The sequence below is a fragment of the Colossoma macropomum genome, unplaced genomic scaffold, assembly GCF_904425465.1.
Source record: "Colossoma macropomum unplaced genomic scaffold, Colossoma_macropomum, whole genome shotgun sequence".
In the NCBI taxonomy this organism is placed as follows: domain Eukaryota; kingdom Metazoa; phylum Chordata; class Actinopteri; order Characiformes; family Serrasalmidae; genus Colossoma; species Colossoma macropomum.
Genome location: NW_023494793.1, coordinates 16,541,149 through 16,547,459, shown reverse-complemented (window position 1 = coordinate 16,547,459; position 6,311 = coordinate 16,541,149).

The window sequence follows — 6,311 nt, the reverse complement described above, 5'->3', positions numbered from 1 at the left end:
TTATGTTACTTGTTTATCATGAAGCCTGTTTAAGGGTTTACATTCATTTGTGGTTTTGGGAAAGTGTGGAGGAAAGCTTCTTAAAAGAAGAGAAACCCTAGGGGCTTTTGTCCTGTGTTCTTTGACAGCCCTTGTGTTTTAATACCTTTGACAATCCTGTGATGCCTTAAAGACTAGAAAAAGAGGTTTGCTGTACTTGCTGGTTAATGAAGCCCTGGTAATGCAGACATACTGTTTCCCCAGTTCCCATCGTGTTATATTTATCAAAAAGTCTTCATGTCTTTGAGGTAAATATATACGAAATGTGCTAAACTACAGTTCATTTTAAAGGTGGGAATATGGTCTTTGAAAAGGTAAGGTCACATGCCAGCTGCTGTTTTTGAAGTTCTGTATTGTCCCATATCTGAAATGATCCTTCCGAAAACAGAAACGACCTCCTGCTTAGAACACTTTAGTAGTTGGAAATGGTACATGGTGCAAGGTCAGCAAAATTGTGGTCGGCCCAATCATGGAAAGCAGCTAAAATCAAATGCACTCTAGACACTTCCCCCAGCTTACACAGCTATGGCAACCATGTTATTGTTTGGTGTAATTAGGAAGTAATAATAGACTCCTGACACTGTGGCTGGAGAGCCTGTAGCCAGACTTGTTAGTAGTGTTACTTCAAGTTGCTGGAACTAATGTATTCATAGTCAGCATCCATATATCTCAGAGAAAAATTATTTTTAAGACAAAACGTAGAAAAACAAAATTACATCACCTTTTTTTTTTTTGTATTTGGTGACAAAAAGACAGTATCTAGCATTAGCACAGGCTTTTAGCTAGCTTTGATAAGTGTAGCTGTCCACAATCCATACATTAACAGATGAGATGCTCACTCCATAGAGGATCAACCTTAAGAGCTGAAATTCATACAGAGAGTCTTGGGTCAAGGAATAGTTTTCAGTCATTTAATACTGAGTATCAGGTGAAACCGATCCAATATTTATATTTTACTAGATAATGCAGCCACACGGTGCACACCAAGTACCATGCCAGTCAGTACTCCAATACTCAGTTTTGCAAATACATTTTAAGTTTTATTATGGTGGGCCACTAGAGCCTAGGTAATAATAGGAAACACTGATCTGGTTGCACAAACTAAAACTGTACCAACCTATAATCTGAATTTGTATAACGTATTTAGGACTGGCAGCAGAGGAGATAGCATTGCTATCACATTGACTTTATGTGATCTGTGTATGTAAACAGATGAGGCAGAACAAAGGACTACCAACAAGTGTCTTAGCCATCCTGGACAATACTTCACACCTCCTGCATGCAACACTGGATAAACAGAGAAGCGCATTCAGCGGCAGACTGTTACAGCTGCGCTGTGTTAAAGAGTGTCATGTTAGATCTTTCCTACCTACTACTACAAGGCTCTACAATGAGTCTGCTTACTGCAGAGATGGTACTGACCTCCTGCTGTCACATCATATCACTGTATCACCTCTCTTGTTAAAAAACACTGTGCTACCAGAATGACACTTTCACTGCGCACTTTAGACTGTAAATACTGCCGCTATTCCTAGTTATGTTTACTGAGTTTTAAAATACCTTATACCACACAATATGTGCTCTCGTGTAAATACAACAAATCTGTCTAATATGCTATGCAAATAGATATATTTTCTGTATTCTAAAATGAATAATTATATAATTTATATTAAATGATAGATTTTCTACTCTCTCATACTTTGTCTAATTTTTAAATTTCTGCCTAATTTATGTAAGTTTGTGTGCAATTATATGTCTTGCTACTGCTACTTGCTATCTATGTATCTATCTATCTGTCTAGACATATGTTTAAGTCATGCACTAAAAAAACAGATCTTCTGTGTGCCAACTTGACCCAGTAGCCATTTCTTGATACCTTTCTTCACCTAATGCTACCCAAAGTTCATGATGAAGACATTTTGCACGGTAAAAAAAAAAAGGTTAAGAACCCCTGCACTCGGACCATTGGACCATTGAGAGCCTTGGTCAGAACTGGCTGCTGTGGCGATTCTCAAAAAGTTTTGTCACATCACTGGTCACATCTGTAGCCGTGACTAATAAAAATGTTGCGCCGCCTCAGAGCAGTCCTAGCAGGATAAACCTAGAAAATAATTATGATCCTTTAACAAAGTCATGAAGAGAAGACTTATTGTAAATTGCACTGAAATCGACTGAAATCATTGATTTAACTTTACCCTCTTGTTCTTGTCAGTTTTTTTTTCCCTTAACTTACTGATACTGACAGCAGCTGTTCTCCATAAAGGTTTAAGAATTCAGCTGCAGGAATTTTGTGGTTGTATGATGTTTTTGTGTAATGCACGCTGGTTATTATAATATAAGAATGCTGATGAACAAAAAGATAAAAAGGACACTAAACTGTGTTTTTTTTAAATAAATTAGGCTGAAGTGTGAACTACAGAAAATTACATAAAATGGCAACATGCTAACTTTGGCTTTTTAAGTTCAGTTTACTGTTTGTCATTGGGTCGTGTTTTTGCAGTAATGCTTGGTATATTGTCAGTTGCACATTTATATTTTCGTGTCATGGTTCAACCTCTGTCTCCGCAGTCTACCAAATAATGAATCATGAGGAAGTAAAAGTAAGCACATGTTTAACGTACATTTAATTCAGTGATCAGTTCCTAATTTAAAAAAGGATGTTACAAACCAAAAAATCCATCTAGCACAAGAGGCTTGGGAGGAAATGTTGTGTGTGCACACTTTATAGTTTCATTAAGGAATAAAGATGGAATAAATAATCAAAGATGCTTAACCCACCATTATGATCATTAGTGGCAGTATCTCCATCTCTCAAAATCATTCTTTGCTCCAAGTCATTTACAACCCATTTTGAAAAAAGTTGGGATGCTGTGCCAATTGTAAATAAAAAAAAATGCAATGATGCGCAAATCATTTAAACCCTATATTTCATTGGAAATAGTACAAAGACAACATATTAAATGTTTAAACTGAGAAATTTTATTGTTCAAGTAAAAAATATTTGCCCATTTTGAATTTGACACTGACAACACGTTCCAAAAAAGTTGGGACGGGGGCAACAAAACGCTCATGAAGTTGTGTAATGCTAAAAAAACACCTGGTTGTTGATCGGCGACAGGTCAGTAACATGATTGTGTGAGTCTTTCAGAAGTAAAGCTGGGGAGGGATTCATGATCAAATAGTGCGACAATTCAAGAATAACGTTTCTCAACATAAAGTAGCAAAGAACTTTTGCTTTTAATCATCTATGGTACATAATAAAATTAAAAGATTCAGAGAATCTGGAGAAATCTCTGTATGCAAGGGACAAGGCCAAAAACCAGTATTTGCTGGCTGTGATCTTTGGGCCCTCAGATGGCACTGCATTAAAAACAGACATGATTCTGTAGTGGAAATCACTGCATGGGCTCAGTAACACTTCTGAAAACCAGTGTCTGTGAAAACAGTTCGTTGCAGCATCCACAACTGCAAGTTGAAATTCTAAAATGCAAAGAAGAAACTGTACATAAACAAGACCCAGAAACACTGCCACCTTCTCTGGGCCCAAGCTCATTTAAAATGACGCAGTGCATTGCAGCCTGCTGCATATAGGGCCACATAGCTGCGGACCGGTCATAGTGCAGCAACCAGGACAGCAACCATTCTTCAAAGACCACTGATTATTAGTTTAATTAGTGCCTATGCTAAACCCTGTCAACCGCTGGAAGACCACAATGGGCACGCAAGTGTTGGAACTAGACCTTGGAGTAATGGAAGAAGGTCACCTAGTTTGGTAAGTCCCGTTTTCTTTTACATCACGTGGATAACTGGGAATGTGAGTGCTGTTTTGAAATGATGGCACCAGAATGCACTGTGAGAAGAAGCCAGTGCGGGGAGTTTGATGCTCTGGGTAATGTTCTGCCAGGAAGCCCTGGGTCCAGGCATTCATGTGCACATCAATTTGACACATGCCACTTACCTGAACATCATTCTGGACACCCCTTCACGGCAATGGTACACCCTGATGGCAGTGGATTCTTTCAGCAGGACAATGCACCCTGACATACTGCATACATTGTTCAGGAATGGTTTGAAGAACATGACAGAGTTCAAGGCATTGCCCTGGCCTCTGAATTCCCCAAATCACAATTAGATTGGGCATTTGTGGGGTGTGCTGGAACAAAAAGTCCAATCTGCAGTGACTCCACCTCACAACTTAAAGGATCTGCTGTTCATGTCTTGGTGCCAGATACCACAAGGCATCTTCGGCACACAGAGAACACACAGCATATTTTGCTAACATGCTAATATATCACTTATGCTAATACATTGCTGCCATGTATCACATGAGTTCAACTATGTTAAGCACTGTATGCAGCTCAAGTGTAGCTGACCCAGTTGTCCATGTTTCCAGAAACAGCTACAGTGAAGGCAAAACAAGCATTCAGACACTTGTTACACTTAAACCTATTTTTATTTATGAATACATAATTTTTTGTTCATATTTACAAATACAGAGCCTTAAGACATTATACGATATTTGGAATAAATGATGTGGTAGGCCATAGATTAATACAGGCTTTATCAGGGCACCAGTGCTTGCTTGCATTGTAGGCTGGCTATCAGGACATAAAAGACTTGTCAACCCAAGCACTGCACATCAAATATTCCTATGTTTTACAGTAAAGCCAATAATCAGTAGTCTTTGAAGAATGGTTGCTGTTTTGTAAAAACAGTGCTGCATTTCATGATGAGGAGGAAGTTCATAGTCTTGTGAAGAAACACACAAAGTTTCACTTTCATTTCATTGAACAGATTCAGTACGTCATTAACTGAAAAGTGTGCACTCAAGTTTCCTCATTAATCTGTCTCAAATACCAGAGAATAGTTTTATTCTGGTAAATCAAAGTAATGATATGACTTGATACTTTACTCCTGTCAGACATGATGCATCATTCACAACTCTTTTTAATGTGCAAAATGCCCACACTACAAACCCCAATGTTAAAATTCAATAAGTGGATTGAAGAAAACCCAAATTATATTCCACCATTGTATTAAAGTAAACATATCGCTCACACAATGTTCAGCAACTTCTTCTTGTTGAGTTCATGAAAGTCTGACATCATATTAGTAGACATAAAGTGAGCTAGTTGGATTGGAGGCAGAGCTTCCCAACGTTCTTTGCAGCTTGTTGGTCTTATTTTGAATAAGTTATTATCAAATGTGGGCTATAATGTTATTTTTATGCTACGGTTAGACACATTTTACTTAGGGCTGTTATGATCATATTTTATTTATGATCATATGATATTTTAGCTGACGATTACTTGTCATAAAAATAATTGTGATTGATGATTTGTCTCCTTTTATTGTTCATTGTTTGCAACACAAGCCTAAAGTGGTAAGTCACCTTACTTGCTAGCCTTACTTGCTTGTTTACTAAATAGCTAACACTCGTTGTACTGTTCAATCAATACTGCTTGCACACACACTCGCAAAAATGTCTACAGTTGCACAAAATTATGCATCAAGCAAGGCTACGTGTTCTTCACAAATAAACATGATGGGGAAAATAACACTCACCCTGTTAGCATAAAAGATTTATTTTCACTTATATGCCTCAAGTCAACACATCCAGTTCATATTTTGTTTGTTGCAGCATTTATGACTATAAAATCTAACAACTGAGAAAAAGACTGCAGTCAAATAAGTGTGATCATTTCAAATACCTGTGATTATGGCGATTATGTAATAATTCTGACAGGCCTAATTTTACTGGGTTTTGTTATATTTCTCATGATGGTGTTTTATGTTGAGTTTAACAGGTCAGCTTGTATTACTAACATAAACAATTGGTTGTGGTCTCTGATCTGCATCTGTGTACTGATGTAAGTGTACAAAACCAGTGGAATCCCTTGAAATGGGTGTTTGTAGCCAACAGCTATTTATGGAGTAGTCCAGTAATTGTTCTTAAGACTTCTATAATACTAGTGTTCATGTAGTGCTGTCATCAGCACTAGCTTGTCACATGCTTGAAAACAAGCATTTAGCTTATTTCCTCATCAAACCACGTTGAACGACTGCATCTGAATGATTTTAATTATGTAGAGATTTGGTGGAATTCAAACCAAGTTACTGGAACCACAATATGAGAATGCTGTAGAAGAGTAAATGTTAAATGTGTTAGAGTGGCAGAGCAAGCCGTCAAGCAAACGTGTAAAAAAAAAAGCACGGCTGATTTCTCTCTAGAGACTTCCTGTTGTCATATTTAACACACTTATAGTTGTCAT